General features: G+C 44.3%; 68 non-coding genes and 1 pseudogene across 68 annotated transcripts; all 69 read right to left on the reverse strand.

The window, feature by feature from the left end:
* Positions 1-122: 122 nt before the first annotated feature.
* Positions 123-241, reverse strand: LOC149969344 (5S ribosomal RNA). Its single transcript, XR_016494167.1, has one exon. It is a non-coding gene; the product is annotated as a 5S ribosomal RNA (ribosomal RNA).
* Positions 242-488: 247 nt separating this feature from the next.
* LOC149969345 (5S ribosomal RNA) lies at positions 489-607 on the reverse strand. The gene has a single exon (XR_016494169.1). It is a non-coding gene; the product is annotated as a 5S ribosomal RNA (ribosomal RNA).
* A 247-nt stretch (positions 608-854) lies between these two features.
* On the reverse strand, positions 855-973 carry LOC149969346 (5S ribosomal RNA). The gene has a single exon (XR_016494170.1). It is a non-coding gene; the product is annotated as a 5S ribosomal RNA (ribosomal RNA).
* A 247-nt stretch (positions 974-1,220) lies between these two features.
* Positions 1,221-1,339, reverse strand: LOC149969347 (5S ribosomal RNA). Its single transcript, XR_016494171.1, has one exon. It is a non-coding gene; the product is annotated as a 5S ribosomal RNA (ribosomal RNA).
* A 247-nt stretch (positions 1,340-1,586) lies between these two features.
* On the reverse strand, positions 1,587-1,705 carry LOC149969348 (5S ribosomal RNA). Its single transcript, XR_016494172.1, has one exon. It is a non-coding gene; the product is annotated as a 5S ribosomal RNA (ribosomal RNA).
* Positions 1,706-1,952: 247 nt separating this feature from the next.
* LOC149969349 (5S ribosomal RNA) lies at positions 1,953-2,072 on the reverse strand (annotated as a pseudogene).
* Positions 2,073-2,319: 247 nt separating this feature from the next.
* LOC149969350 (5S ribosomal RNA) lies at positions 2,320-2,438 on the reverse strand. The gene has a single exon (XR_016494173.1). It is a non-coding gene; the product is annotated as a 5S ribosomal RNA (ribosomal RNA).
* A 247-nt stretch (positions 2,439-2,685) lies between these two features.
* On the reverse strand, positions 2,686-2,804 carry LOC149969351 (5S ribosomal RNA). Its single transcript, XR_016494174.1, has one exon. It is a non-coding gene; the product is annotated as a 5S ribosomal RNA (ribosomal RNA).
* A 247-nt stretch (positions 2,805-3,051) lies between these two features.
* LOC149969352 (5S ribosomal RNA) lies at positions 3,052-3,170 on the reverse strand. Its single transcript, XR_016494175.1, has one exon. It is a non-coding gene; the product is annotated as a 5S ribosomal RNA (ribosomal RNA).
* Positions 3,171-3,417: 247 nt separating this feature from the next.
* Positions 3,418-3,536, reverse strand: LOC149969353 (5S ribosomal RNA). Its single transcript, XR_016494176.1, has one exon. It is a non-coding gene; the product is annotated as a 5S ribosomal RNA (ribosomal RNA).
* A 247-nt stretch (positions 3,537-3,783) lies between these two features.
* LOC149969354 (5S ribosomal RNA) lies at positions 3,784-3,902 on the reverse strand. The gene has a single exon (XR_016494177.1). It is a non-coding gene; the product is annotated as a 5S ribosomal RNA (ribosomal RNA).
* A 247-nt stretch (positions 3,903-4,149) lies between these two features.
* On the reverse strand, positions 4,150-4,268 carry LOC149969355 (5S ribosomal RNA). Its single transcript, XR_016494178.1, has one exon. It is a non-coding gene; the product is annotated as a 5S ribosomal RNA (ribosomal RNA).
* A 247-nt stretch (positions 4,269-4,515) lies between these two features.
* Positions 4,516-4,634, reverse strand: LOC149969356 (5S ribosomal RNA). The gene has a single exon (XR_016494180.1). It is a non-coding gene; the product is annotated as a 5S ribosomal RNA (ribosomal RNA).
* A 247-nt stretch (positions 4,635-4,881) lies between these two features.
* On the reverse strand, positions 4,882-5,000 carry LOC149969357 (5S ribosomal RNA). The gene has a single exon (XR_016494181.1). It is a non-coding gene; the product is annotated as a 5S ribosomal RNA (ribosomal RNA).
* Positions 5,001-5,247: 247 nt separating this feature from the next.
* On the reverse strand, positions 5,248-5,366 carry LOC149969358 (5S ribosomal RNA). Its single transcript, XR_016494183.1, has one exon. It is a non-coding gene; the product is annotated as a 5S ribosomal RNA (ribosomal RNA).
* A 247-nt stretch (positions 5,367-5,613) lies between these two features.
* Positions 5,614-5,732, reverse strand: LOC149969359 (5S ribosomal RNA). The gene has a single exon (XR_016494184.1). It is a non-coding gene; the product is annotated as a 5S ribosomal RNA (ribosomal RNA).
* Positions 5,733-5,979: 247 nt separating this feature from the next.
* On the reverse strand, positions 5,980-6,098 carry LOC149969360 (5S ribosomal RNA). Its single transcript, XR_016494185.1, has one exon. It is a non-coding gene; the product is annotated as a 5S ribosomal RNA (ribosomal RNA).
* A 247-nt stretch (positions 6,099-6,345) lies between these two features.
* LOC149969361 (5S ribosomal RNA) lies at positions 6,346-6,464 on the reverse strand. The gene has a single exon (XR_016494186.1). It is a non-coding gene; the product is annotated as a 5S ribosomal RNA (ribosomal RNA).
* Positions 6,465-6,711: 247 nt separating this feature from the next.
* Positions 6,712-6,830, reverse strand: LOC149969362 (5S ribosomal RNA). The gene has a single exon (XR_016494187.1). It is a non-coding gene; the product is annotated as a 5S ribosomal RNA (ribosomal RNA).
* Positions 6,831-7,077: 247 nt separating this feature from the next.
* LOC149969363 (5S ribosomal RNA) lies at positions 7,078-7,196 on the reverse strand. The gene has a single exon (XR_016494188.1). It is a non-coding gene; the product is annotated as a 5S ribosomal RNA (ribosomal RNA).
* Positions 7,197-7,443: 247 nt separating this feature from the next.
* LOC149969364 (5S ribosomal RNA) lies at positions 7,444-7,562 on the reverse strand. The gene has a single exon (XR_016494189.1). It is a non-coding gene; the product is annotated as a 5S ribosomal RNA (ribosomal RNA).
* Positions 7,563-7,809: 247 nt separating this feature from the next.
* On the reverse strand, positions 7,810-7,928 carry LOC149969365 (5S ribosomal RNA). The gene has a single exon (XR_016494190.1). It is a non-coding gene; the product is annotated as a 5S ribosomal RNA (ribosomal RNA).
* A 247-nt stretch (positions 7,929-8,175) lies between these two features.
* LOC149969366 (5S ribosomal RNA) lies at positions 8,176-8,294 on the reverse strand. The gene has a single exon (XR_016494192.1). It is a non-coding gene; the product is annotated as a 5S ribosomal RNA (ribosomal RNA).
* Positions 8,295-8,541: 247 nt separating this feature from the next.
* Positions 8,542-8,660, reverse strand: LOC149969367 (5S ribosomal RNA). Its single transcript, XR_016494193.1, has one exon. It is a non-coding gene; the product is annotated as a 5S ribosomal RNA (ribosomal RNA).
* Positions 8,661-8,907: 247 nt separating this feature from the next.
* LOC149969368 (5S ribosomal RNA) lies at positions 8,908-9,026 on the reverse strand. Its single transcript, XR_016494194.1, has one exon. It is a non-coding gene; the product is annotated as a 5S ribosomal RNA (ribosomal RNA).
* Positions 9,027-9,273: 247 nt separating this feature from the next.
* LOC149969369 (5S ribosomal RNA) lies at positions 9,274-9,392 on the reverse strand. The gene has a single exon (XR_016494195.1). It is a non-coding gene; the product is annotated as a 5S ribosomal RNA (ribosomal RNA).
* A 247-nt stretch (positions 9,393-9,639) lies between these two features.
* LOC149969370 (5S ribosomal RNA) lies at positions 9,640-9,758 on the reverse strand. Its single transcript, XR_016494196.1, has one exon. It is a non-coding gene; the product is annotated as a 5S ribosomal RNA (ribosomal RNA).
* Positions 9,759-10,005: 247 nt separating this feature from the next.
* LOC149969371 (5S ribosomal RNA) lies at positions 10,006-10,124 on the reverse strand. The gene has a single exon (XR_016494197.1). It is a non-coding gene; the product is annotated as a 5S ribosomal RNA (ribosomal RNA).
* A 247-nt stretch (positions 10,125-10,371) lies between these two features.
* LOC149969372 (5S ribosomal RNA) lies at positions 10,372-10,490 on the reverse strand. Its single transcript, XR_016494198.1, has one exon. It is a non-coding gene; the product is annotated as a 5S ribosomal RNA (ribosomal RNA).
* Positions 10,491-10,739: 249 nt separating this feature from the next.
* LOC149969373 (5S ribosomal RNA) lies at positions 10,740-10,858 on the reverse strand. Its single transcript, XR_016494199.1, has one exon. It is a non-coding gene; the product is annotated as a 5S ribosomal RNA (ribosomal RNA).
* Positions 10,859-11,106: 248 nt separating this feature from the next.
* On the reverse strand, positions 11,107-11,225 carry LOC149969374 (5S ribosomal RNA). The gene has a single exon (XR_016494200.1). It is a non-coding gene; the product is annotated as a 5S ribosomal RNA (ribosomal RNA).
* A 247-nt stretch (positions 11,226-11,472) lies between these two features.
* On the reverse strand, positions 11,473-11,591 carry LOC149969375 (5S ribosomal RNA). The gene has a single exon (XR_016494201.1). It is a non-coding gene; the product is annotated as a 5S ribosomal RNA (ribosomal RNA).
* A 247-nt stretch (positions 11,592-11,838) lies between these two features.
* On the reverse strand, positions 11,839-11,957 carry LOC149969376 (5S ribosomal RNA). Its single transcript, XR_016494203.1, has one exon. It is a non-coding gene; the product is annotated as a 5S ribosomal RNA (ribosomal RNA).
* Positions 11,958-12,204: 247 nt separating this feature from the next.
* LOC149969377 (5S ribosomal RNA) lies at positions 12,205-12,323 on the reverse strand. Its single transcript, XR_016494204.1, has one exon. It is a non-coding gene; the product is annotated as a 5S ribosomal RNA (ribosomal RNA).
* Positions 12,324-12,572: 249 nt separating this feature from the next.
* Positions 12,573-12,691, reverse strand: LOC149969378 (5S ribosomal RNA). The gene has a single exon (XR_016494205.1). It is a non-coding gene; the product is annotated as a 5S ribosomal RNA (ribosomal RNA).
* A 247-nt stretch (positions 12,692-12,938) lies between these two features.
* Positions 12,939-13,057, reverse strand: LOC149969379 (5S ribosomal RNA). Its single transcript, XR_016494206.1, has one exon. It is a non-coding gene; the product is annotated as a 5S ribosomal RNA (ribosomal RNA).
* Positions 13,058-13,304: 247 nt separating this feature from the next.
* LOC149969380 (5S ribosomal RNA) lies at positions 13,305-13,423 on the reverse strand. The gene has a single exon (XR_016494207.1). It is a non-coding gene; the product is annotated as a 5S ribosomal RNA (ribosomal RNA).
* A 247-nt stretch (positions 13,424-13,670) lies between these two features.
* LOC149969381 (5S ribosomal RNA) lies at positions 13,671-13,789 on the reverse strand. The gene has a single exon (XR_016494208.1). It is a non-coding gene; the product is annotated as a 5S ribosomal RNA (ribosomal RNA).
* A 247-nt stretch (positions 13,790-14,036) lies between these two features.
* LOC149969382 (5S ribosomal RNA) lies at positions 14,037-14,155 on the reverse strand. Its single transcript, XR_016494209.1, has one exon. It is a non-coding gene; the product is annotated as a 5S ribosomal RNA (ribosomal RNA).
* Positions 14,156-14,402: 247 nt separating this feature from the next.
* On the reverse strand, positions 14,403-14,521 carry LOC149969383 (5S ribosomal RNA). The gene has a single exon (XR_016494210.1). It is a non-coding gene; the product is annotated as a 5S ribosomal RNA (ribosomal RNA).
* Positions 14,522-14,768: 247 nt separating this feature from the next.
* On the reverse strand, positions 14,769-14,887 carry LOC149969384 (5S ribosomal RNA). The gene has a single exon (XR_016494211.1). It is a non-coding gene; the product is annotated as a 5S ribosomal RNA (ribosomal RNA).
* Positions 14,888-15,134: 247 nt separating this feature from the next.
* LOC149969385 (5S ribosomal RNA) lies at positions 15,135-15,253 on the reverse strand. Its single transcript, XR_016494212.1, has one exon. It is a non-coding gene; the product is annotated as a 5S ribosomal RNA (ribosomal RNA).
* Positions 15,254-15,500: 247 nt separating this feature from the next.
* LOC149969386 (5S ribosomal RNA) lies at positions 15,501-15,619 on the reverse strand. The gene has a single exon (XR_016494214.1). It is a non-coding gene; the product is annotated as a 5S ribosomal RNA (ribosomal RNA).
* A 247-nt stretch (positions 15,620-15,866) lies between these two features.
* On the reverse strand, positions 15,867-15,985 carry LOC149969387 (5S ribosomal RNA). The gene has a single exon (XR_016494215.1). It is a non-coding gene; the product is annotated as a 5S ribosomal RNA (ribosomal RNA).
* A 247-nt stretch (positions 15,986-16,232) lies between these two features.
* LOC149969388 (5S ribosomal RNA) lies at positions 16,233-16,351 on the reverse strand. Its single transcript, XR_016494216.1, has one exon. It is a non-coding gene; the product is annotated as a 5S ribosomal RNA (ribosomal RNA).
* Positions 16,352-16,598: 247 nt separating this feature from the next.
* Positions 16,599-16,717, reverse strand: LOC149969389 (5S ribosomal RNA). The gene has a single exon (XR_016494217.1). It is a non-coding gene; the product is annotated as a 5S ribosomal RNA (ribosomal RNA).
* Positions 16,718-16,964: 247 nt separating this feature from the next.
* On the reverse strand, positions 16,965-17,083 carry LOC149969390 (5S ribosomal RNA). Its single transcript, XR_016494218.1, has one exon. It is a non-coding gene; the product is annotated as a 5S ribosomal RNA (ribosomal RNA).
* A 247-nt stretch (positions 17,084-17,330) lies between these two features.
* Positions 17,331-17,449, reverse strand: LOC149969391 (5S ribosomal RNA). Its single transcript, XR_016494219.1, has one exon. It is a non-coding gene; the product is annotated as a 5S ribosomal RNA (ribosomal RNA).
* A 247-nt stretch (positions 17,450-17,696) lies between these two features.
* Positions 17,697-17,815, reverse strand: LOC149969392 (5S ribosomal RNA). Its single transcript, XR_016494220.1, has one exon. It is a non-coding gene; the product is annotated as a 5S ribosomal RNA (ribosomal RNA).
* Positions 17,816-18,062: 247 nt separating this feature from the next.
* LOC149969393 (5S ribosomal RNA) lies at positions 18,063-18,181 on the reverse strand. Its single transcript, XR_016494221.1, has one exon. It is a non-coding gene; the product is annotated as a 5S ribosomal RNA (ribosomal RNA).
* Positions 18,182-18,428: 247 nt separating this feature from the next.
* LOC149969394 (5S ribosomal RNA) lies at positions 18,429-18,547 on the reverse strand. The gene has a single exon (XR_016494222.1). It is a non-coding gene; the product is annotated as a 5S ribosomal RNA (ribosomal RNA).
* Positions 18,548-18,794: 247 nt separating this feature from the next.
* On the reverse strand, positions 18,795-18,913 carry LOC149969395 (5S ribosomal RNA). The gene has a single exon (XR_016494223.1). It is a non-coding gene; the product is annotated as a 5S ribosomal RNA (ribosomal RNA).
* Positions 18,914-19,160: 247 nt separating this feature from the next.
* Positions 19,161-19,279, reverse strand: LOC149969396 (5S ribosomal RNA). The gene has a single exon (XR_016494225.1). It is a non-coding gene; the product is annotated as a 5S ribosomal RNA (ribosomal RNA).
* Positions 19,280-19,526: 247 nt separating this feature from the next.
* LOC149969397 (5S ribosomal RNA) lies at positions 19,527-19,645 on the reverse strand. The gene has a single exon (XR_016494226.1). It is a non-coding gene; the product is annotated as a 5S ribosomal RNA (ribosomal RNA).
* Positions 19,646-19,892: 247 nt separating this feature from the next.
* LOC149969398 (5S ribosomal RNA) lies at positions 19,893-20,011 on the reverse strand. Its single transcript, XR_016494227.1, has one exon. It is a non-coding gene; the product is annotated as a 5S ribosomal RNA (ribosomal RNA).
* A 247-nt stretch (positions 20,012-20,258) lies between these two features.
* Positions 20,259-20,377, reverse strand: LOC149969399 (5S ribosomal RNA). Its single transcript, XR_016494228.1, has one exon. It is a non-coding gene; the product is annotated as a 5S ribosomal RNA (ribosomal RNA).
* A 247-nt stretch (positions 20,378-20,624) lies between these two features.
* Positions 20,625-20,743, reverse strand: LOC149969400 (5S ribosomal RNA). The gene has a single exon (XR_016494229.1). It is a non-coding gene; the product is annotated as a 5S ribosomal RNA (ribosomal RNA).
* A 247-nt stretch (positions 20,744-20,990) lies between these two features.
* On the reverse strand, positions 20,991-21,109 carry LOC149969401 (5S ribosomal RNA). Its single transcript, XR_016494231.1, has one exon. It is a non-coding gene; the product is annotated as a 5S ribosomal RNA (ribosomal RNA).
* Positions 21,110-21,356: 247 nt separating this feature from the next.
* On the reverse strand, positions 21,357-21,475 carry LOC149969402 (5S ribosomal RNA). The gene has a single exon (XR_016494232.1). It is a non-coding gene; the product is annotated as a 5S ribosomal RNA (ribosomal RNA).
* A 247-nt stretch (positions 21,476-21,722) lies between these two features.
* LOC149969403 (5S ribosomal RNA) lies at positions 21,723-21,841 on the reverse strand. Its single transcript, XR_016494233.1, has one exon. It is a non-coding gene; the product is annotated as a 5S ribosomal RNA (ribosomal RNA).
* A 247-nt stretch (positions 21,842-22,088) lies between these two features.
* On the reverse strand, positions 22,089-22,207 carry LOC149969404 (5S ribosomal RNA). Its single transcript, XR_016494234.1, has one exon. It is a non-coding gene; the product is annotated as a 5S ribosomal RNA (ribosomal RNA).
* Positions 22,208-22,454: 247 nt separating this feature from the next.
* On the reverse strand, positions 22,455-22,573 carry LOC149969405 (5S ribosomal RNA). The gene has a single exon (XR_016494235.1). It is a non-coding gene; the product is annotated as a 5S ribosomal RNA (ribosomal RNA).
* Positions 22,574-22,820: 247 nt separating this feature from the next.
* Positions 22,821-22,939, reverse strand: LOC149969406 (5S ribosomal RNA). Its single transcript, XR_016494237.1, has one exon. It is a non-coding gene; the product is annotated as a 5S ribosomal RNA (ribosomal RNA).
* Positions 22,940-23,186: 247 nt separating this feature from the next.
* Positions 23,187-23,305, reverse strand: LOC149969407 (5S ribosomal RNA). The gene has a single exon (XR_016494238.1). It is a non-coding gene; the product is annotated as a 5S ribosomal RNA (ribosomal RNA).
* A 249-nt stretch (positions 23,306-23,554) lies between these two features.
* On the reverse strand, positions 23,555-23,673 carry LOC149969408 (5S ribosomal RNA). Its single transcript, XR_016494239.1, has one exon. It is a non-coding gene; the product is annotated as a 5S ribosomal RNA (ribosomal RNA).
* Positions 23,674-23,920: 247 nt separating this feature from the next.
* LOC149969409 (5S ribosomal RNA) lies at positions 23,921-24,039 on the reverse strand. The gene has a single exon (XR_016494240.1). It is a non-coding gene; the product is annotated as a 5S ribosomal RNA (ribosomal RNA).
* A 251-nt stretch (positions 24,040-24,290) lies between these two features.
* On the reverse strand, positions 24,291-24,409 carry LOC149969410 (5S ribosomal RNA). The gene has a single exon (XR_016494241.1). It is a non-coding gene; the product is annotated as a 5S ribosomal RNA (ribosomal RNA).
* Positions 24,410-24,656: 247 nt separating this feature from the next.
* On the reverse strand, positions 24,657-24,775 carry LOC149969411 (5S ribosomal RNA). Its single transcript, XR_016494242.1, has one exon. It is a non-coding gene; the product is annotated as a 5S ribosomal RNA (ribosomal RNA).
* A 247-nt stretch (positions 24,776-25,022) lies between these two features.
* Positions 25,023-25,141, reverse strand: LOC149969412 (5S ribosomal RNA). Its single transcript, XR_016494243.1, has one exon. It is a non-coding gene; the product is annotated as a 5S ribosomal RNA (ribosomal RNA).
* Positions 25,142-25,246: the final 105 nt, after the last annotated feature.

The following is a 25,246-nucleotide window of genomic DNA, read 5'->3' on the forward strand; positions in this document are numbered from 1 at the left end:
GCACAGATTGTTGGATGAAATACAAACTAACCTTGCTTACTTATTTCAAAGCGAGGGCACATATTTCAACCTTGTGGGAAAAAACGGACAAAGAGTTGAAATTCCACAAGGCAGTGACAAAAAGCTTACAGCACCTGGTATTCCCAGGCGGTCTCCCATCCAAGTACTAACCAGGCCCGACCCTGCTTAGCTTCCGAGATCAGACGAGATCAGGCGTACTCAGGCCGGTGTGGCCGTAAGCGAGAAACAATCTCTTGCTGCACTATGTAAAGTCAAAGTGAGCCTGATTAACAGCTGTTGCATTTTCACCATTTAGATAAGCATCTTTGTGTCACTCAAAAAGTGGAAGAAATTGCATATACTGTAGCACAGATTGTTGGATGAAATACAAACTAACCTTGCTTACTTATTTCAAAGCGAGGGCACATATTTCAACCTTGTGGGAAAAAACGGACAAAGAGTTGAAATTCCACAAGGCAGTGACAAAAAGCTTACAGCACCTGGTATTCCCAGGCGGTCTCCCATCCAAGTACTAACCAGGCCCGACCCTGCTTAGCTTCCGAGATCAGACGAGATCAGGCGTACTCAGGCCGGTGTGGCCGTAAGCGAGAAACAATCTCTTGCTGCACTATGTAAAGTCAAAGTGAGCCTGATTAACAGCTGTTGCATTTTCACCATTTAGATAAGCATCTTTGTGTCACTCAAAAAGTGGAAGAAATTGCATATACTGTAGCACAGATTGTTGGATGAAATACAAACTAACCTTGCTTACTTATTTCAAAGCGAGGGCACATATTTCAACCTTGTGGGAAAAAACGGACAAAGAGTTGAAATTCCACAAGGCAGTGACAAAAAGCTTACAGCACCTGGTATTCCCAGGCGGTCTCCCATCCAAGTACTAACCAGGCCCGACCCTGCTTAGCTTCCGAGATCAGACGAGATCAGGCGTACTCAGGCCGGTGTGGCCGTAAGCGAGAAACAATCTCTTGCTGCACTATGTAAAGTCAAAGTGAGCCTGATTAACAGCTGTTGCATTTTCACCATTTAGATAAGCATCTTTGTGTCACTCAAAAAGTGGAAGAAATTGCATATACTGTAGCACAGATTGTTGGATGAAATACAAACTAACCTTGCTTACTTATTTCAAAGCGAGGGCACATATTTCAACCTTGTGGGAAAAAACGGACAAAGAGTTGAAATTCCACAAGGCAGTGACAAAAAGCTTACAGCACCTGGTATTCCCAGGCGGTCTCCCATCCAAGTACTAACCAGGCCCGACCCTGCTTAGCTTCCGAGATCAGACGAGATCAGGCGTACTCAGGCCGGTGTGGCCGTAAGCGAGAAACAATCTCTTGCTGCACTATGTAAAGTCAAAGTGAGCCTGATTAACAGCTGTTGCATTTTCACCATTTAGATAAGCATCTTTGTGTCACTCAAAAAGTGGAAGAAATTGCATATACTGTAGCACAGATTGTTGGATGAAATACAAACTAACCTTGCTTACTTATTTCAAAGCGAGGGCACATATTTCAACCTTGTGGGAAAAAACGGACAAAGAGTTGAAATTCCACAAGGCAGTGACAAAAAGCTTACAGCACCTGGTATTCCCAGGCGGTCTCCCATCCAAGTACTAACCAGGCCCGACCCTGCTTAGCTTCCGAGATCAGACGAGATCAGGCGTACTCAGGCCGGTGTGGCCGTAAGCGAGAAACAATCTCTTGCTGCACTATGTAAAGTCAAAGTGAGCCTGATTAACAGCTGTTGCATTTTCACCATTTAGATAAGCATCTTTGTGTCACTCAAAAAGTGGAAGAAATTGCATATACTGTAGCACAGATTGTTGGATGAAATACAAACTAACCTTGCTTACTTATTTCAAAGCGAGGGCACATATTTCAACCTTGTGGGAAAAAACGGACAAAGAGTTGAAATTCCACAAGGCAGTGACAAAAAGCTTACAGCACCTGGTATTCCCAGGCGGTCTCCCATCCAAGTACTAACCAGGCCCGACCCTGCTTAGCTTCCGAGATCAGACTGAGATCAGGCGTACTCAGGCCGGTGTGGCCGTAAGCGAGAAACAATCTCTTGCTGCACTATGTAAAGTCAAAGTGAGCCTGATTAACAGCTGTTGCATTTTCACCATTTAGATAAGCATCTTTGTGTCACTCAAAAAGTGGAAGAAATTGCATATACTGTAGCACAGATTGTTGGATGAAATACAAACTAACCTTGCTTACTTATTTCAAAGCGAGGGCACATATTTCAACCTTGTGGGAAAAAACGGACAAAGAGTTGAAATTCCACAAGGCAGTGACAAAAAGCTTACAGCACCTGGTATTCCCAGGCGGTCTCCCATCCAAGTACTAACCAGGCCCGACCCTGCTTAGCTTCCGAGATCAGACGAGATCAGGCGTACTCAGGCCGGTGTGGCCGTAAGCGAGAAACAATCTCTTGCTGCACTATGTAAAGTCAAAGTGAGCCTGATTAACAGCTGTTGCATTTTCACCATTTAGATAAGCATCTTTGTGTCACTCAAAAAGTGGAAGAAATTGCATATACTGTAGCACAGATTGTTGGATGAAATACAAACTAACCTTGCTTACTTATTTCAAAGCGAGGGCACATATTTCAACCTTGTGGGAAAAAACGGACAAAGAGTTGAAATTCCACAAGGCAGTGACAAAAAGCTTACAGCACCTGGTATTCCCAGGCGGTCTCCCATCCAAGTACTAACCAGGCCCGACCCTGCTTAGCTTCCGAGATCAGACGAGATCAGGCGTACTCAGGCCGGTGTGGCCGTAAGCGAGAAACAATCTCTTGCTGCACTATGTAAAGTCAAAGTGAGCCTGATTAACAGCTGTTGCATTTTCACCATTTAGATAAGCATCTTTGTGTCACTCAAAAAGTGGAAGAAATTGCATATACTGTAGCACAGATTGTTGGATGAAATACAAACTAACCTTGCTTACTTATTTCAAAGCGAGGGCACATATTTCAACCTTGTGGGAAAAAACGGACAAAGAGTTGAAATTCCACAAGGCAGTGACAAAAAGCTTACAGCACCTGGTATTCCCAGGCGGTCTCCCATCCAAGTACTAACCAGGCCCGACCCTGCTTAGCTTCCGAGATCAGACGAGATCAGGCGTACTCAGGCCGGTGTGGCCGTAAGCGAGAAACAATCTCTTGCTGCACTATGTAAAGTCAAAGTGAGCCTGATTAACAGCTGTTGCATTTTCACCATTTAGATAAGCATCTTTGTGTCACTCAAAAAGTGGAAGAAATTGCATATACTGTAGCACAGATTGTTGGATGAAATACAAACTAACCTTGCTTACTTATTTCAAAGCGAGGGCACATATTTCAACCTTGTGGGAAAAAACGGACAAAGAGTTGAAATTCCACAAGGCAGTGACAAAAAGCTTACAGCACCTGGTATTCCCAGGCGGTCTCCCATCCAAGTACTAACCAGGCCCGACCCTGCTTAGCTTCCGAGATCAGACGAGATCAGGCGTACTCAGGCCGGTGTGGCCGTAAGCGAGAAACAATCTCTTGCTGCACTATGTAAAGTCAAAGTGAGCCTGATTAACAGCTGTTGCATTTTCACCATTTAGATAAGCATCTTTGTGTCACTCAAAAAGTGGAAGAAATTGCATATACTGTAGCACAGATTGTTGGATGAAATACAAACTAACCTTGCTTACTTATTTCAAAGCGAGGGCACATATTTCAACCTTGTGGGAAAAAACGGACAAAGAGTTGAAATTCCACAAGGCAGTGACAAAAAGCTTACAGCACCTGGTATTCCCAGGCGGTCTCCCATCCAAGTACTAACCAGGCCCGACCCTGCTTAGCTTCCGAGATCAGACGAGATCAGGCGTACTCAGGCCGGTGTGGCCGTAAGCGAGAAACAATCTCTTGCTGCACTATGTAAAGTCAAAGTGAGCCTGATTAACAGCTGTTGCATTTTCACCATTTAGATAAGCATCTTTGTGTCACTCAAAAAGTGGAAGAAATTGCATATACTGTAGCACAGATTGTTGGATGAAATACAAACTAACCTTGCTTACTTATTTCAAAGCGAGGGCACATATTTCAACCTTGTGGGAAAAAACGGACAAAGAGTTGAAATTCCACAAGGCAGTGACAAAAAGCTTACAGCACCTGGTATTCCCAGGCGGTCTCCCATCCAAGTACTAACCAGGCCCGACCCTGCTTAGCTTCCGAGATCAGACGAGATCAGGCGTACTCAGGCCGGTGTGGCCGTAAGCGAGAAACAATCTCTTGCTGCACTATGTAAAGTCAAAGTGAGCCTGATTAACAGCTGTTGCATTTTCACCATTTAGATAAGCATCTTTGTGTCACTCAAAAAGTGGAAGAAATTGCATATACTGTAGCACAGATTGTTGGATGAAATACAAACTAACCTTGCTTACTTATTTCAAAGCGAGGGCACATATTTCAACCTTGTGGGAAAAAACGGACAAAGAGTTGAAATTCCACAAGGCAGTGACAAAAAGCTTACAGCACCTGGTATTCCCAGGCGGTCTCCCATCCAAGTACTAACCAGGCCCGACCCTGCTTAGCTTCCGAGATCAGACGAGATCAGGCGTACTCAGGCCGGTGTGGCCGTAAGCGAGAAACAATCTCTTGCTGCACTATGTAAAGTCAAAGTGAGCCTGATTAACAGCTGTTGCATTTTCACCATTTAGATAAGCATCTTTGTGTCACTCAAAAAGTGGAAGAAATTGCATATACTGTAGCACAGATTGTTGGATGAAATACAAACTAACCTTGCTTACTTATTTCAAAGCGAGGGCACATATTTCAACCTTGTGGGAAAAAACGGACAAAGAGTTGAAATTCCACAAGGCAGTGACAAAAAGCTTACAGCACCTGGTATTCCCAGGCGGTCTCCCATCCAAGTACTAACCAGGCCCGACCCTGCTTAGCTTCCGAGATCAGACGAGATCAGGCGTACTCAGGCCGGTGTGGCCGTAAGCGAGAAACAATCTCTTGCTGCACTATGTAAAGTCAAAGTGAGCCTGATTAACAGCTGTTGCATTTTCACCATTTAGATAAGCATCTTTGTGTCACTCAAAAAGTGGAAGAAATTGCATATACTGTAGCACAGATTGTTGGATGAAATACAAACTAACCTTGCTTACTTATTTCAAAGCGAGGGCACATATTTCAACCTTGTGGGAAAAAACGGACAAAGAGTTGAAATTCCACAAGGCAGTGACAAAAAGCTTACAGCACCTGGTATTCCCAGGCGGTCTCCCATCCAAGTACTAACCAGGCCCGACCCTGCTTAGCTTCCGAGATCAGACGAGATCAGGCGTACTCAGGCCGGTGTGGCCGTAAGCGAGAAACAATCTCTTGCTGCACTATGTAAAGTCAAAGTGAGCCTGATTAACAGCTGTTGCATTTTCACCATTTAGATAAGCATCTTTGTGTCACTCAAAAAGTGGAAGAAATTGCATATACTGTAGCACAGATTGTTGGATGAAATACAAACTAACCTTGCTTACTTATTTCAAAGCGAGGGCACATATTTCAACCTTGTGGGAAAAAACGGACAAAGAGTTGAAATTCCACAAGGCAGTGACAAAAAGCTTACAGCACCTGGTATTCCCAGGCGGTCTCCCATCCAAGTACTAACCAGGCCCGACCCTGCTTAGCTTCCGAGATCAGACGAGATCAGGCGTACTCAGGCCGGTGTGGCCGTAAGCGAGAAACAATCTCTTGCTGCACTATGTAAAGTCAAAGTGAGCCTGATTAACAGCTGTTGCATTTTCACCATTTAGATAAGCATCTTTGTGTCACTCAAAAAGTGGAAGAAATTGCATATACTGTAGCACAGATTGTTGGATGAAATACAAACTAACCTTGCTTACTTATTTCAAAGCGAGGGCACATATTTCAACCTTGTGGGAAAAAACGGACAAAGAGTTGAAATTCCACAAGGCAGTGACAAAAAGCTTACAGCACCTGGTATTCCCAGGCGGTCTCCCATCCAAGTACTAACCAGGCCCGACCCTGCTTAGCTTCCGAGATCAGACGAGATCAGGCGTACTCAGGCCGGTGTGGCCGTAAGCGAGAAACAATCTCTTGCTGCACTATGTAAAGTCAAAGTGAGCCTGATTAACAGCTGTTGCATTTTCACCATTTAGATAAGCATCTTTGTGTCACTCAAAAAGTGGAAGAAATTGCATATACTGTAGCACAGATTGTTGGATGAAATACAAACTAACCTTGCTTACTTATTTCAAAGCGAGGGCACATATTTCAACCTTGTGGGAAAAAACGGACAAAGAGTTGAAATTCCACAAGGCAGTGACAAAAAGCTTACAGCACCTGGTATTCCCAGGCGGTCTCCCATCCAAGTACTAACCAGGCCCGACCCTGCTTAGCTTCCGAGATCAGACGAGATCAGGCGTACTCAGGCCGGTGTGGCCGTAAGCGAGAAACAATCTCTTGCTGCACTATGTAAAGTCAAAGTGAGCCTGATTAACAGCTGTTGCATTTTCACCATTTAGATAAGCATCTTTGTGTCACTCAAAAAGTGGAAGAAATTGCATATACTGTAGCACAGATTGTTGGATGAAATACAAACTAACCTTGCTTACTTATTTCAAAGCGAGGGCACATATTTCAACCTTGTGGGAAAAAACGGACAAAGAGTTGAAATTCCACAAGGCAGTGACAAAAAGCTTACAGCACCTGGTATTCCCAGGCGGTCTCCCATCCAAGTACTAACCAGGCCCGACCCTGCTTAGCTTCCGAGATCAGACGAGATCAGGCGTACTCAGGCCGGTGTGGCCGTAAGCGAGAAACAATCTCTTGCTGCACTATGTAAAGTCAAAGTGAGCCTGATTAACAGCTGTTGCATTTTCACCATTTAGATAAGCATCTTTGTGTCACTCAAAAAGTGGAAGAAATTGCATATACTGTAGCACAGATTGTTGGATGAAATACAAACTAACCTTGCTTACTTATTTCAAAGCGAGGGCACATATTTCAACCTTGTGGGAAAAAACGGACAAAGAGTTGAAATTCCACAAGGCAGTGACAAAAAGCTTACAGCACCTGGTATTCCCAGGCGGTCTCCCATCCAAGTACTAACCAGGCCCGACCCTGCTTAGCTTCCGAGATCAGACGAGATCAGGCGTACTCAGGCCGGTGTGGCCGTAAGCGAGAAACAATCTCTTGCTGCACTATGTAAAGTCAAAGTGAGCCTGATTAACAGCTGTTGCATTTTCACCATTTAGATAAGCATCTTTGTGTCACTCAAAAAGTGGAAGAAATTGCATATACTGTAGCACAGATTGTTGGATGAAATACAAACTAACCTTGCTTACTTATTTCAAAGCGAGGGCACATATTTCAACCTTGTGGGAAAAAACGGACAAAGAGTTGAAATTCCACAAGGCAGTGACAAAAAGCTTACAGCACCTGGTATTCCCAGGCGGTCTCCCATCCAAGTACTAACCAGGCCCGACCCTGCTTAGCTTCCGAGATCAGACGAGATCAGGCGTACTCAGGCCGGTGTGGCCGTAAGCGAGAAACAATCTCTTGCTGCACTATGTAAAGTCAAAGTGAGCCTGATTAACAGCTGTTGCATTTTCACCATTTAGATAAGCATCTTTGTGTCACTCAAAAAGTGGAAGAAATTGCATATACTGTAGCACAGATTGTTGGATGAAATACAAACTAACCTTGCTTACTTATTTCAAAGCGAGGGCACATATTTCAACCTTGTGGGAAAAAACGGACAAAGAGTTGAAATTCCACAAGGCAGTGACAAAAAGCTTACAGCACCTGGTATTCCCAGGCGGTCTCCCATCCAAGTACTAACCAGGCCCGACCCTGCTTAGCTTCCGAGATCAGACGAGATCAGGCGTACTCAGGCCGGTGTGGCCGTAAGCGAGAAACAATCTCTTGCTGCACTATGTAAAGTCAAAGTGAGCCTGATTAACAGCTGTTGCATTTTCACCATTTAGATAAGCATCTTTGTGTCACTCAAAAAGTGGAAGAAATTGCATATACTGTAGCACAGATTGTTGGATGAAATACAAACTAACCTTGCTTACTTATTTCAAAGCGAGGGCACATATTTCAACCTTGTGGGAAAAAACGGACAAAGAGTTGAAATTCCACAAGGCAGTGACAAAAAGCTTACAGCACCTGGTATTCCCAGGCGGTCTCCCATCCAAGTACTAACCAGGCCCGACCCTGCTTAGCTTCCGAGATCAGACGAGATCAGGCGTACTCAGGCCGGTGTGGCCGTAAGCGAGAAACAATCTCTTGCTGCACTATGTAAAGTCAAAGTGAGCCTGATTAACAGCTGTTGCATTTTCACCATTTAGATAAGCATCTTTGTGTCACTCAAAAAGTGGAAGAAATTGCATATACTGTAGCACAGATTGTTGGATGAAATACAAACTAACCTTGCTTACTTATTTCAAAGCGAGGGCACATATTTCAACCTTGTGGGAAAAAACGGACAAAGAGTTGAAATTCCACAAGGCAGTGACAAAAAGCTTACAGCACCTGGTATTCCCAGGCGGTCTCCCATCCAAGTACTAACCAGGCCCGACCCTGCTTAGCTTCCGAGATCAGACGAGATCAGGCGTACTCAGGCCGGTGTGGCCGTAAGCGAGAAACAATCTCTTGCTGCACTATGTAAAGTCAAAGTGAGCCTGATTAACAGCTGTTGCATTTTCACCATTTAGATAAGCATCTTTGTGTCACTCAAAAAGTGGAAGAAATTGCATATACTGTAGCACAGATTGTTGGATGAAATACAAACTAACCTTGCTTACTTATTTCAAAGCGAGGGCACATATTTCAACCTTGTGGGAAAAAACGGACAAAGAGTTGAAATTCCACAAGGCAGTGACAAAAAGCTTACAGCACCTGGTATTCCCAGGCGGTCTCCCATCCAAGTACTAACCAGGCCCGACCCTGCTTAGCTTCCGAGATCAGACGAGATCAGGCGTACTCAGGCCGGTGTGGCCGTAAGCGAGAAACAATCTCTTGCTGCACTATGTAAAGTCAAAGTGAGCCTGATTAACAGCTGTTGCATTTTCACCATTTAGATAAGCATCTTTGTGTCACTCAAAAAGTGGAAGAAATTGCATATACTGTAGCACAGATTGTTGGATGAAATACAAACTAACCTTGCTTACTTATTTCAAAGCGAGGGCACATATTTCAACCTTGTGGGAAAAAACGGACAAAGAGTTGAAATTCCACAAGGCAGTGACAAAAAGCTTACAGCACCTGGTATTCCCAGGCGGTCTCCCATCCAAGTACTAACCAGGCCCGACCCTGCTTAGCTTCCGAGATCAGACGAGATCAGGCGTACTCAGGCCGGTGTGGCCGTAAGCGAGAAACAATCTCTTGCTGCACTATGTAAAGTCAAAGTGAGCCTGATTAACAGCTGTTGCATTTTCACCATTTAGATAAGCATCTTTGTGTCACTCAAAAAGTGGAAGAAATTGCATATACTGTAGCACAGATTGTTGGATGAAATACAAACTAACCTTGCTTACTTATTTCAAAGCGAGGGCACATATTTCAACCTTGTGGGAAAAAACGGACAAAGAGTTGAAATTCCACAAGGCAGTGACAAAAAGCTTACAGCACCTGGTATTCCCAGGCGGTCTCCCATCCAAGTACTAACCAGGCCCGACCCTGCTTAGCTTCCGAGATCAGACGAGATCAGGCGTACTCAGGCCGGTGTGGCCGTAAGCGAGAAACAATCTCTTGCTGCACTATGTAAAGTCAAAGTGAGCCTGATTAACAGCTGTTGCATTTTCACCATTTAGATAAGCATCTTTGTGTCACTCAAAAAGTGGAAGAAATTGCATATACTGTAGCACAGATTGTTGGATGAAATACAAACTAACCTTGCTTACTTATTTCAAAGCGAGGGCACATATTTCAACCTTGTGGGAAAAAACGGACAAAGAGTTGAAATTCCACAAGGCAGTGACAAAAAGCTTACAGCACCTGGTATTCCCAGGCGGTCTCCCATCCAAGTACTAACCAGGCCCGACCCTGCTTAGCTTCCGAGATCAGACGAGATCAGGCGTACTCAGGCCGGTGTGGCCGTAAGCGAGAAACAATCTCTTGCTGCACTATGTAAAGTCAAAGTGAGCCTGATTAACAGCTGTTGCATTTTCACCATTTAGATAAGCATCTTTGTGTCACTCAAAAAGTGGAAGAAATTGCATATACTGTAGCACAGATTGTTGGATGAAATACAAACTAACCTTGCTTACTTATTTCAAAGCGAGGGCACATATTTCAACCTTGTGGGAAAAAACGGACAAAGAGTTGAAATTCCACAAGGCAGTGACAAAAAGCTTACAGCACCTGGTATTCCCAGGCGGTCTCCCATCCAAGTACTAACCAGGCCCGACCCTGCTTAGCTTCCGAGATCAGACGAGATCAGGCGTACTCAGGCCGGTGTGGCCGTAAGCGAGAAACAATCTCTTGCTGCACTATGTAAAGTCAAAGTGAGCCTGATTAACAGCTGTTGCATTTTCACCATTTAGATAAGCATCTTTGTGTCACTCAAAAAGTGGAAGAAATTGCATATATACTGTAGCACAGATTGTTGGATGAAATACAAACTAACCTTGCTTACTTATTTCAAAGCGAGGGCACATATTTCAACCTTGTGGGAAAAAACGGACAAAGAGTTGAAATTCCACAAGGCAGTGACAAAAAGCTTACAGCACCTGGTATTCCCAGGCGGTCTCCCATCCAAGTACTAACCAGGCCCGACCCTGCTTAGCTTCCGAGATCAGACGAGATCAGGCGTACTCAGGCCGGTGTGGCCGTAAGCGAGAAACAATCTCTTGCTGCACTATGTAAAGTCAAAGTGAGCCTGATTAACAGCTGTTGCATTTTCACCATTTAGATAAGCATCTTTGTGTCACTCAAAAAGTGGAAGAAATTGCATATACTAGTAGCACAGATTGTTGGATGAAATACAAACTAACCTTGCTTACTTATTTCAAAGCGAGGGCACATATTTCAACCTTGTGGGAAAAAACGGACAAAGAGTTGAAATTCCACAAGGCAGTGACAAAAAGCTTACAGCACCTGGTATTCCCAGGCGGTCTCCCATCCAAGTACTAACCAGGCCCGACCCTGCTTAGCTTCCGAGATCAGACGAGATCAGGCGTACTCAGGCCGGTGTGGCCGTAAGCGAGAAACAATCTCTTGCTGCACTATGTAAAGTCAAAGTGAGCCTGATTAACAGCTGTTGCATTTTCACCATTTAGATAAGCATCTTTGTGTCACTCAAAAAGTGGAAGAAATTGCATATACTGTAGCACAGATTGTTGGATGAAATACAAACTAACCTTGCTTACTTATTTCAAAGCGAGGGCACATATTTCAACCTTGTGGGAAAAAACGGACAAAGAGTTGAAATTCCACAAGGCAGTGACAAAAAGCTTACAGCACCTGGTATTCCCAGGCGGTCTCCCATCCAAGTACTAACCAGGCCCGACCCTGCTTAGCTTCCGAGATCAGACGAGATCAGGCGTACTCAGGCCGGTGTGGCCGTAAGCGAGAAACAATCTCTTGCTGCACTATGTAAAGTCAAAGTGAGCCTGATTAACAGCTGTTGCATTTTCACCATTTAGATAAGCATCTTTGTGTCACTCAAAAAGTGGAAGAAATTGCATATACTGTAGCACAGATTGTTGGATGAAATACAAACTAACCTTGCTTACTTATTTCAAAGCGAGGGCACATATTTCAACCTTGTGGGAAAAAACGGACAAAGAGTTGAAATTCCACAAGGCAGTGACAAAAAGCTTACAGCACCTGGTATTCCCAGGCGGTCTCCCATCCAAGTACTAACCAGGCCCGACCCTGCTTAGCTTCCGAGATCAGACGAGATCAGGCGTACTCAGGCCGGTGTGGCCGTAAGCGAGAAACAATCTCTTGCTGCACTATGTAAAGTCAAAGTGAGCCTGATTAACAGCTGTTGCATTTTCACCATTTAGATAAGCATCTTTGTGTCACTCAAAAAGTGGAAGAAATTGCATATACTGTAGCACAGATTGTTGGATGAAATACAAACTAACCTTGCTTACTTATTTCAAAGCGAGGGCACATATTTCAACCTTGTGGGAAAAAACGGACAAAGAGTTGAAATTCCACAAGGCAGTGACAAAAAGCTTACAGCACCTGGTATTCCCAGGCGGTCTCCCATCCAAGTACTAACCAGGCCCGACCCTGCTTAGCTTCCGAGATCAGACGAGATCAGGCGTACTCAGGCCGGTGTGGCCGTAAGCGAGAAACAATCTCTTGCTGCACTATGTGTAAAGTCAAAGTGAGCCTGATTAACAGCTGTTGCATTTTCACCATTTAGATAAGCATCTTTGTGTCACTCAAAAAGTGGAAGAAATTGCATATACTGTAGCACAGATTGTTGGATGAAATACAAACTAACCTTGCTTACTTATTTCAAAGCGAGGGCACATATTTCAACCTTGTGGGAAAAAACGGACAAAGAGTTGAAATTCCACAAGGCAGTGACAAAAAGCTTACAGCACCTGGTATTCCCAGGCGGTCTCCCATCCAAGTACTAACCAGGCCCGACCCTGCTTAGCTTCCGAGATCAGACGAGATCAGGCGTACTCAGGCCGGTGTGGCCGTAAGCGAGAAACAATCTCTTGCTGCACTATGTAAAGTCAAAGTGAGCCTGATTAACAGCTGTTGCATTTTCACCATTTAGATAAGCATCTTTGTGTCACTCAAAAAGTGGAAGAAATTGCATATACTGTAGCACAGATTGTTGGATGAAATACAAACTAACCTTGCTTACTTATTTCAAAGCGAGGGCACATATTTCAACCTTGTGGGAAAAAACGGACAAAGAGTTGAAATTCCACAAGGCAGTGACAAAAAGCTTACAGCACCTGGTATTCCCAGGCGGTCTCCCATCCAAGTACTAACCAGGCCCGACCCTGCTTAGCTTCCGAGATCAGACGAGATCAGGCGTACTCAGGCCGGTGTGGCCGTAAGCGAGAAACAATCTCTTGCTGCACTATGTAAAGTCAAAGTGAGCCTGATTAACAGCTGTTGCATTTTCACCATTTAGATAAGCATCTTTGTGTCACTCAAAAAGTGGAAGAAATTGCATATACTGTAGCACAGATTGTTGGATGAAATACAAACTAACCTTGCTTACTTATTTCAAAGCGAGGGCACATATTTCAACCTTGTGGGAAAAAACGGACAAAGAGTTGAAATTCCACAAGGCAGTGACAAAAAGCTTACAGCACCTGGTATTCCCAGGCGGTCTCCCATCCAAGTACTAACCAGGCCCGACCCTGCTTAGCTTCCGAGATCAGACGAGATCAGGCGTACTCAGGCCGGTGTGGCCGTAAGCGAGAAACAATCTCTTGCTGCACTATGTAAAGTCAAAGTGAGCCTGATTAACAGCTGTTGCATTTTCACCATTTAGATAAGCATCTTTGTGTCACTCAAAAAGTGGAAGAAATTGCATATACTGTAGCACAGATTGTTGGATGAAATACAAACTAACCTTGCTTACTTATTTCAAAGCGAGGGCACATATTTCAACCTTGTGGGAAAAAACGGACAAAGAGTTGAAATTCCACAAGGCAGTGACAAAAAGCTTACAGCACCTGGTATTCCCAGGCGGTCTCCCATCCAAGTACTAACCAGGCCCGACCCTGCTTAGCTTCCGAGATCAGACGAGATCAGGCGTACTCAGGCCGGTGTGGCCGTAAGCGAGAAACAATCTCTTGCTGCACTATGTAAAGTCAAAGTGAGCCTGATTAACAGCTGTTGCATTTTCACCATTTAGATAAGCATCTTTGTGTCACTCAAAAAGTGGAAGAAATTGCATATACTGTAGCACAGATTGTTGGATGAAATACAAACTAACCTTGCTTACTTATTTCAAAGCGAGGGCACATATTTCAACCTTGTGGGAAAAAACGGACAAAGAGTTGAAATTCCACAAGGCAGTGACAAAAAGCTTACAGCACCTGGTATTCCCAGGCGGTCTCCCATCCAAGTACTAACCAGGCCCGACCCTGCTTAGCTTCCGAGATCAGACGAGATCAGGCGTACTCAGGCCGGTGTGGCCGTAAGCGAGAAACAATCTCTTGCTGCACTATGTAAAGTCAAAGTGAGCCTGATTAACAGCTGTTGCATTTTCACCATTTAGATAAGCATCTTTGTGTCACTCAAAAAGTGGAAGAAATTGCATATACTGTAGCACAGATTGTTGGATGAAATACAAACTAACCTTGCTTACTTATTTCAAAGCGAGGGCACATATTTCAACCTTGTGGGAAAAAACGGACAAAGAGTTGAAATTCCACAAGGCAGTGACAAAAAGCTTACAGCACCTGGTATTCCCAGGCGGTCTCCCATCCAAGTACTAACCAGGCCCGACCCTGCTTAGCTTCCGAGATCAGACGAGATCAGGCGTACTCAGGCCGGTGTGGCCGTAAGCGAGAAACAATCTCTTGCTGCACTATGTAAAGTCAAAGTGAGCCTGATTAACAGCTGTTGCATTTTCACCATTTAGATAAGCATCTTTGTGTCACTCAAAAAGTGGAAGAAATTGCATATACTGTAGCACAGATTGTTGGATGAAATACAAACTAACCTTGCTTACTTATTTCAAAGCGAGGGCACATATTTCAACCTTGTGGGAAAAAACGGACAAAGAGTTGAAATTCCACAAGGCAGTGACAAAAAGCTTACAGCACCTGGTATTCCCAGGCGGTCTCCCATCCAAGTACTAACCAGGCCCGACCCTGCTTAGCTTCCGAGATCAGACGAGATCAGGCGTACTCAGGCCGGTGTGGCCGTAAGCGAGAAACAATCTCTTGCTGCACTATGTAAAGTCAAAGTGAGCCTGATTAACAGCTGTTGCATTTTCACCATTTAGATAAGCATCTTTGTGTCACTCAAAAAGTGGAAGAAATTGCATATACTGTAGCACAGATTGTTGGATGAAATACAAACTAACCTTGCTTACTTATTTCAAAGCGAGGGCACATATTTCAACCTTGTGGGAAAAAACGGACAAAGAGTTGAAATTCCACAAGGCAGTGACAAAAAGCTTACAGCACCTGGTATTCCCAGGCGGTCTCCCATCCAAGTACTAACCAGGCCCGACCCTGCTTAGCTTCCGAGATCAGACGAGATCAGGCGTACTCAGGCCGGTGTGGCCGTAAGCGAGAAACAATCTCTTGCTGCACTATGTAAAGTCAAAGTGAGCCTGATTAACAGCTGTTGCATTTTCACCATTTAGATAAGCATCTTTGTGTCACTCAAAAAGTGGAAGAAATTGCATATACTGTAGCACAGATTGTTGGATGAAATACAAACTAACCTTGCTTACTTATTTCAAAGCGAGGGCACATATTTCAACCTTGTGGGAAAAAACGGACAAAGAGTTGAAATTCCACAAGGCAGTGACAAAAAGCTTACAGCACCTGGTATTCCCAGGCGGTCTCCCATCCAAGTACTAACCAGGCCCGACCCTGCTTAGCTTCCGAGATCAGACGAGATCAGGCGTACTCAGGCCGGTGTGGCCGTAAGCGAGAAACAATCTCTTGCTGCACTATGTAAAGTCAAAGTGAGCCTGATTAACAGCTGTTGCATTTTCACCATTTAGATAAGCATCTTTGTGTCACTCAAAAAGTGGAAGAAATTGCATATACTGTAGCACAGATTGTTGGATGAAATACAAACTAACCTTGCTTACTTATTTCAAAGCGAGGGCACATATTTCAACCTTGTGGGAAAAAACGGACAAAGAGTTGAAATTCCACAAGGCAGTGACAAAAAGCTTACAGCACCTGGTATTCCCAGGCGGTCTCCCATCCAAGTACTAACCAGGCCCGACCCTGCTTAGCTTCCGAGATCAGACGAGATCAGGCGTACTCAGGCCGGTGTGGCCGTAAGCGAGAAACAATCTCTTGCTGCACTATGTAAAGTCAAAGTGAGCCTGATTAACAGCTGTTGCATTTTCACCATTTAGATAAGCATCTTTGTGTCACTCAAAAAGTGGAAGAAATTGCATATACTGTAGCACAGATTGTTGGATGAAATACAAACTAACCTTGCTTACTTATTTCAAAGCGAGGGCACATATTTCAACCTTGTGGGAAAAAACGGACAAAGAGTTGAAATTCCACAAGGCAGTGACAAAAAGCTTACAGCACCTGGTATTCCCAGGCGGTCTCCCATCCAAGTACTAACCAGGCCCGACCCTGCTTAGCTTCCGAGATCAGACGAGATCAGGCGTACTCAGGCCGGTGTGGCCGTAAGCGAGAAACAATCTCTTGCTGCACTATGTAAAGTCAAAGTGAGCCTGATTAACAGCTGTTGCATTTTCACCATTTAGATAAGCATCTTTGTGTCACTCAAAAAGTGGAAGAAATTGCATATACTGTAGCACAGATTGTTGGATGAAATACAAACTAACCTTGCTTACTTATTTCAAAGCGAGGGCACATATTTCAACCTTGTGGGAAAAAACGGACAAAGAGTTGAAATTCCACAAGGCAGTGACAAAAAGCTTACAGCACCTGGTATTCCCAGGCGGTCTCCCATCCAAGTACTAACCAGGCCCGACCCTGCTTAGCTTCCGAGATCAGACGAGATCAGGCGTACTCAGGCCGGTGTGGCCGTAAGCGAGAAACAATCTCTTGCTGCACTATGTAAAGTCAAAGTGAGCCTGATTAACAGCTGTTGCATTTTCACCATTTAGATAAGCATCTTTGTGTCACTCAAAAAGTGGAAGAAATTGCATATACTGTAGCACAGATTGTTGGATGAAATACAAACTAACCTTGCTTACTTATTTCAAAGCGAGGGCACATATTTCAACCTTGTGGGAAAAAACGGACAAAGAGTTGAAATTCCACAAGGCAGTGACAAAAAGCTTACAGCACCTGGTATTCCCAGGCGGTCTCCCATCCAAGTACTAACCAGGCCCGACCCTGCTTAGCTTCCGAGATCAGACGAGATCAGGCGTACTCAGGCCGGTGTGGCCGTAAGCGAGAAACAATCTCTTGCTGCACTATGTAAAGTCAAAGTGAGCCTGATTAACAGCTGTTGCATTTTCACCATTTAGATAAGCATCTTTGTGTCACTCAAAAAGTGGAAGAAATTGCATATACTGTAGCACAGATTGTTGGATGAAATACAAACTAACCTTGCTTACTTATTTCAAAGCGAGGGCACATATTTCAACCTTGTGGGAAAAAACGGACAAAGAGTTGAAATTCCACAAGGCAGTGACAAAAAGCTTACAGCACCTGGTATTCCCAGGCGGTCTCCCATCCAAGTACTAACCAGGCCCGACCCTGCTTAGCTTCCGAGATCAGACGAGATCAGGCGTACTCAGGCCGGTGTGGCCGTAAGCGAGAAACAATCTCTTGCTGCACTATGTAAAGTCAAAGTGAGCCTGATTAACAGCTGTTGCATTTTCACCATTTAGATAAGCATCTTTGTGTCACTCAAAAAGTGGAAGAAATTGCATATACTGTAGCACAGATTGTTGGATGAAATACAAACTAACCTTGCTTACTTATTTCAAAGCGAGGGCACATATTTCAACCTTGTGGGAAAAAACGGACAAAGAGTTGAAATTCCACAAGGCAGTGACAAAAAGCTTACAGCACCTGGTATTCCCAGGCGGTCTCCCATCCAAGTACTAACCAGGCCCGACCCTGCTTAGCTTCCGAGATCAGACGAGATCAGGCGTACTCAGGCCGGTGTGGCCGTAAGCGAGAAACAATCTCTTGCTGCACTATGTAAAGTCAAAGTGAGCCTGATTAACAGCTGTTGCATTTTCACCATTTAGATAAGCATCTTTGTGTCACTCAAAAAGTGGAAGAAATTGCATATACTGTAGCACAGATTGTTGGATGAAATACAAACTAACCTTGCTTACTTATTTCAAAGCGAGGGCACATATTTCAACCTTGTGGGAAAAAACGGACAAAGAGTTGAAATTCCACAAGGCAGTGACAAAAAGCTTACAGCACCTGGTATTCCCAGGCGGTCTCCCATCCAAGTACTAACCAGGCCCGACCCTGCTTAGCTTCCGAGATCAGACGAGATCAGGCGTACTCAGGCCGGTGTGGCCGTAAGCGAGAAACAATCTCTTGCTGCACTATGTAAAGTCAAAGTGAGCCTGATTAACAGCTGTTGCATTTTCACCATTTAGATAAGCATCTTTGTGTCACTCAAAAAGTGGAAGAAATTGCATATACTGTAGCACAGATTGTTGGATGAAATACAAACTAACCTTGCTTACTTATTTCAAAGCGAGGGCACATATTTCAACCTTGTGGGAAAAAACGGACAAAGAGTTGAAATTCCACAAGGCAGTGACAAAAAGCTTACAGCACCTGGTATTCCCAGGCGGTCTCCCATCCAAGTACTAACCAGGCCCGACCCTGCTTAGCTTCCGAGATCAGACGAGATCAGGCGTACTCAGGCCGGTGTGGCCGTAAGCGAGAAACAATCTCTTGCTGCACTATGTAAAGTCAAAGTGAGCCTGATTAACAGCTGTTGCATTTTCACCATTTAGATAAGCATCTTTGTGTCACTCAAAAAGTGGAAGAAATTGCATATACTGTAGCACAGATTGTTGGATGAAATACAAACTAACCTTGCTTACTTATTTCAAAGCGAGGGCACATATTTCAACCTTGTGGGAAAAAACGGACAAAGAGTTGAAATTCCACAAGGCAGTGACAAAAAGCTTACAGCACCTGGTATTCCCAGGCGGTCTCCCATCCAAGTACTAACCAGGCCCGACCCTGCTTAGCTTCCGAGATCAGACGAGATCAGGCGTACTCAGGCCGGTGTGGCCGTAAGCGAGAAACAATCTCTTGCTGCACTATGTAAAGTCAAAGTGAGCCTGATTAACAGCTGTTGCATTTTCACCATTTAGATAAGCATCTTTGTGTCACTCAAAAAGTGGAAGAAATTGCATATACTGTAGCACAGATTGTTGGATGAAATACAAACTAACCTTGCTTACTTATTTCAAAGCGAGGGCACATATTTCAACCTTGTGGGAAAAAACGGACAAAGAGTTGAAATTCCACAAGGCAGTGACAAAAAGCTTACAGCACCTGGTATTCCCAGGCGGTCTCCCATCCAAGTACTAACCAGGCCCGACCCTGCTTAGCTTCCGAGATCAGACGAGATCAGGCGTACTCAGGCCGGTGTGGCCGTAAGCGAGAAACAATCTCTTGCTGCACTATGTAAAGTCAAAGTGAGCCTGATTAACAGCTGTTGCATTTTCACCATTTAGATAAGCATCTTTGTGTCACTCAAAAAGTGGAAGAAATTGCATATACTGTAGCACAGATTGTTGGATGAAATACAAACTAACCTTGCTTACTTATTTCAAAGCGAGGGCACATATTTCAACCTTGTGGGAAAAAACGGACAAAGAGTTGAAATTCCACAAGGCAGTGACAAAAAGCTTACAGCACCTGGTATTCCCAGGCGGTCTCCCATCCAAGTACTAACCAGGCCCGACCCTGCTTAGCTTCCGAGATCAGACGAGATCAGGCGTACTCAGGCCGGTGTGGCCGTAAGCGAGAAACAATCTCTTGCTGCACTATGTAAAGTCAAAGTGAGCCTGATTAACAGCTGTTGCATTTTCACCATTTAGATAAGCATCTTTGTGTCACTCAAAAAGTGGAAGAAATTGCATATACTGTAGCACAGATTGTTGGATGAAATACAAACTAACCTTGCTTACTTATTTCAAAGCGAGGGCACATATTTCAACCTTGTGGGAAAAAACGGACAAAGAGTTGAAATTCCACAAGGCAGTGACAAAAAGCTTACAGCACCTGGTATTCCCAGGCGGTCTCCCATCCAAGTACTAACCAGGCCCGACCCTGCTTAGCTTCCGAGATCAGACGAGATCAGGCGTACTCAGGCCGGTGTGGCCGTAAGCGAGAAACAATCTCTTGCTGCACTATGTAAAGTCAAAGTGAGCCTGATTAACAGCTGTTGCATTTTCACCATTTAGATAAGCATCTTTGTGTCACTCAAAAAGTGGAAGAAATTGCATATACTGTAGCACAGATTGTTGGATGAAATACAAACTAACCTTGCTTACTTATTTCAAAGCGAGGGCACATATTTCAACCTTGTGGGAAAAAACGGACAAAGAGTTGAAATTCCACAAGGCAGTGACAAAAAGCTTACAGCACCTGGTATTCCCAGGCGGTCTCCCATCCAAGTACTAACCAGGCCCGACCCTGCTTAGCTTCCGAGATCAGACGAGATCAGGCGTACTCAGGCCGGTGTGGCCGTAAGCGAGAAACAATCTCTTGCTGCACTATGTAAAGTCAAAGTGAGCCTGATTAACAGCTGTTGCATTTTCACCATTTAGATAAGCATCTTTGTGTCACTCAAAAAGTGGAAGAAATTGCATATACTGTAGCACAGATTGTTGGATGAAATACAAACTAACCTTGCTTACTTATTTCAAAGCGAGGGCACATATTTCAACCTTGTGGGAAAAAACGGACAAAGAGTTGAAATTCCACAAGGCAGTGACAAAAAGCTTACAGCACCTGGTATTCCCAGGCGGTCTCCCATCCAAGTACTAACCAGGCCCGACCCTGCTTAGCTTCCGAGATCAGACGAGATCAGGCGTACTCAGGCCGGTGTGGCCGTAAGCGAGAAACAATCTCTTGCTGCACTATGTAAAGTCAAAGTGAGCCTGATTAACAGCTGTTGCATTTTCACCATTTAGATAAGCATCTTTGTGTCACTCAAAAAGTGGAAGAAATTGCATATACTGTAGCACAGATTGTTGGATGAAATACAAACTAACCTTGCTTACTTATTTCAAAGCGAGGGCACATATTTCAACCTTGTGGGAAAAAACGGACAAAGAGTTGAAATTCCACAAGGCAGTGACAAAAAGCTTACAGCACCTGGTATTCCCAGGCGGTCTCCCATCCAAGTACTAACCAGGCCCGACCCTGCTTAGCTTCCGAGATCAGACGAGATCAGGCGTACTCAGGCCGGTGTGGCCGTAAGCGAGAAACAATCTCTTGCTGCACTATGTAAAGTCAAAGTGAGCCTGATTAACAGCTGTTGCATTTTCACCATTTAGATAAGCATCTTTGTGTCACTCAAAAAGTGGAAGAAATTGCATATACTGTAGCACAGATTGTTGGATGAAATACAAACTAACCTTGCTTACTTATTTCAAAGCGAGGGCACATATTTCAACCTTGTGGGAAAAAACGGACAAAGAGTTGAAATTCCACAAGGCAGTGACAAAAAGCTTACAGCACCTGGTATTCCCAGGCGGTCTCCCATCCAAGTACTAACCAGGCCCGACCCTGCTTAGCTTCCGAGATCAGACGAGATCAGGCGTACTCAGGCCGGTGTGGCCGTAAGCGAGAAACAATCTCTTGCTGCACTATGTAAAGTCAAAGTGAGCCTGATTAACAGCTGTTGCATTTTCACCATTTAGATAAGCATCTTTGTGTCACTCAAAAAGTGGAAGAAATTGCATATACTGTAGCACAGATTGTTGGATGAAATACAAACTAACCTTGCTTACTTATTTCAAAGCGAGGGCACATATTTCAACCTTGTGGGAAAAAACGGACAAAGAGTTGAAATTCCACAAGGCAGTGACAAAAAGCTTACAGCACCTGGTATTCCCAGGCGGTCTCCCATCCAAGTACTAACCAGGCCCGACCCTGCTTAGCTTCCGAGATCAGACGAGATCAGGCGTACTCAGGCCGGTGTGGCCGTAAGCGAGAAACAATCTCTTGCTGCACTATGTAAAGTCAAAGTGAGCCTGATTAACAGCTGTTGCATTTTCACCATTTAGATAAGCATCTTTGTGTCACTCAAAAAGTGGAAGAAATTGCATATACTGTAGCACAGATTGTTGGATGAAATACAAACTAACCTTGCTTACTTATTTCAAAGCGAGGGCACATATTTCAACCTTGTGGGAAAAAACGGACAAAGAGTTGAAATTCCACAAGGCAGTGACAAAAAGCTTACAGCACCTGGTATTCCCAGGCGGTCTCCCATCCAAGTACTAACCAGGCCCGACCCTGCTTAGCTTCCGAGATCAGACGAGATCAGGCGTACTCAGGCCGGTGTGGCCGTAAGCGAGAAACAATCTCTTGCTGCACTATGTAAAGTCAAAGTGAGCCTGATTAACAGCTGTTGCATTTTCACCATTTAGATAAGCATCTTTGTGTCACTCAAAAAGTGGAAGAAATTGCATATACTGTAGCACAGATTGTTGGATGAAATACAAACTAACCTTGCTTACTTATTTCAAAGCGAGGGCACATATTTCAACCTTGTGGGAAAAAACGGACAAAGAGTTGAAATTCCACAAGGCAGTGACAAAAAGCTTACAGCACCTGGTATTCCCAGGCGGTCTCCCATCCAAGTACTAACCAGGCCCGACCCTGCTTAGCTTCCGAGATCAGACGAGATCAGGCGTACTCAGGCCGGTGTGGCCGTAAGCGAGAAACAATCTCTTGCTGCACTATGTAAAGTCAAAGTGAGCCTGATTAACAGCTGTTGCATTTTCACCATTTAGATAAGCATCTTTGTGTCACTCAAAAAGTGGAAGAAATTGCATATACTGTAGCACAGATTGTTGGATGAAATACAAACTAACCTTGCTTACTTATTTCAAAGCGAGGGCACATATTTCAACCTTGTGGGAAAAAACGGACAAAGAGTTGAAATTCCACAAGGCAGTGACAAAAAGCTTACAGCACCTGGTATTCCCAGGCGGTCTCCCATCCAAGTACTAACCAGGCCCGACCCTGCTTAGCTTCCGAGATCAGACGAGATCAGGCGTACTCAGGCCGGTGTGGCCGTAAGCGAGAAACAATCTCTTGCTGCACTATGTAAAGTCAAAGTGAGCCTGATTAACAGCTGTTGCATTTTCACCATTTAGATAAGCATCTTTGTGTCACTCAAAAAGTGGAAGAAATTGCATATACTGTAGCACAGATTGTTGGATGAAATACAAACTAACCTTGCTTACTTATTTCAAAGCGAGGGCACATATTTCAACCTTGTGGGAAAAAACGGACAAAGAGTTGAAATTCCACAAGGCAGTGACAAAAAGCTTACAGCACCTGGTATTCCCAGGCGGTCTCCCATCCAAGTACTAACCAGGCCCGACCCTGCTTAGCTTCCGAGATCAGACGAGATCAGGCGTACTCAGGCCGGTGTGGCCGTAAGCGAGAAACAATCTCTTGCTGCACTATGTAAAGTCAAAGTGAGCCTGATTAACAGCTGTTGCATTTTCACCATTTAGATAAGCATCTTTGTGTCACTCAAAAAGTGGAAGAAATTGCATATACTGTAGCACAGATTGTTGGATGAAATACAAACTAACCTTGCTTACTTATTTCAAAGCGAGGGCACATATTTCAACCTTGTGGGAAAAAACGGACAAAGAGTTGAAATTCCACAAGGCAGTGACAAAAAAAGCTTACAGCACCTGGTATTCCCAGGCGGTCTCCCATCCAAGTACTAACCAGGCCCGACCCTGCTTAGCTTCCGAGATCAGACGAGATCAGGCGTACTCAGGCCGGTGTGGCCGTAAGCGAGAAACAATCTCTTGCTGCACTATGTAAAGTCAAAGTGAGCCTGATTAACAGCTGTTGCATTTTCACCATTTAGATAAGCATCTTTGTGTCACTCAAAAAGTGGAAGAAATTGCATATACTGTAGCACAGATTGTTGGATGAAATACAAACTAACCTTGCTTACTTATTTCAAAGCGAGGGCACATATTTCAACCTTGTGGGAAAAAACGGACAAAGAGTTGAAATTCCACAAGGCAGTGACAAAAAGCTTACAGCACCTGGTATTCCCAGGCGGTCTCCCATCCAAGTACTAACCAGGCCCGACCCTGCTTAGCTTCCGAGATCAGACGAGATCAGGCGTACTCAGGCCGGTGTGGCCGTAAGCGAGAAACAATCTCTTGCTGCACTATGTAAAGTCAAAGTGAGCCTGATTAACAGCTGTTGCATTTTCACCATTTAGATAAGCATCTTTGTGTCACTCAAAAAGTGGAAGAAATTGCATATACTAGCTGTAGCACAGATTGTTGGATGAAATACAAACTAACCTTGCTTACTTATTTCAAAGCGAGGGCACATATTTCAACCTTGTGGGAAAAAACGGACAAAGAGTTGAAATTCCACAAGGCAGTGACAAAAAGCTTACAGCACCTGGTATTCCCAGGCGGTCTCCCATCCAAGTACTAACCAGGCCCGACCCTGCTTAGCTTCCGAGATCAGACGAGATCAGGCGTACTCAGGCCGGTGTGGCCGTAAGCGAGAAACAATCTCTTGCTGCACTATGTAAAGTCAAAGTGAGCCTGATTAACAGCTGTTGCATTTTCACCATTTAGATAAGCATCTTTGTGTCACTCAAAAAGTGGAAGAAATTGCATATACTGTAGCACAGATTGTTGGATGAAATACAAACTAACCTTGCTTACTTATTTCAAAGCGAGGGCACATATTTCAACCTTGTGGGAAAAAACGGACAAAGAGTTGAAATTCCACAAGGCAGTGACAAAAAGCTTACAGCACCTGGTATTCCCAGGCGGTCTCCCATCCAAGTACTAACCAGGCCCGACCCTGCTTAGCTTCCGAGATCAGACGAGATCAGGCGTACTCAGGCCGGTGTGGCCGTAAGCGAGAAACAATCTCTTGCTGCACTATGTAAAGTCAAAGTGAGCCTGATTAACAGCTGTTGCATTTTCACCATTTAGATAAGCATCTTTGTGTCACTCAAAAAGTGGAAGAAATTGCATATACTGTAGCACAGATTGTTGGATGAAATACAAACTAACCTTGCTTACTTATTTCAAAGCGAGGGCACATATTTCAACCTTGTGGGAAAAAACGGACAAAGAGTTGAAATTCCACAAGGCAGTGACAAAAAGCTTACAGCACCTGGTATTCCCAGGCGGTCTCCCATCCAAGTACTAACCAGGCCCGACCCTGCTTAGCTTCCGAGATCAGACGAGATCAGGCGTACTCAGGCCGGTGTGGCCGTAAGCGAGAAACAATCTCTTGCTGCACTATGTAAAGTCAAAGTGAGCCTGATTAACAGCTGTTGCATTTTCACCATTTAGATAAGCATCTTTGTGTCACTCAAAAAGTGG

Source organism: Oncorhynchus mykiss, unplaced genomic scaffold (genome assembly GCF_057628025.1).
Source record: "Oncorhynchus mykiss isolate SJ-2025 unplaced genomic scaffold, ASM5762802v1 scaffold110, whole genome shotgun sequence".
Taxonomy (NCBI): Eukaryota; Metazoa; Chordata; class Actinopteri; order Salmoniformes; family Salmonidae; genus Oncorhynchus; species Oncorhynchus mykiss.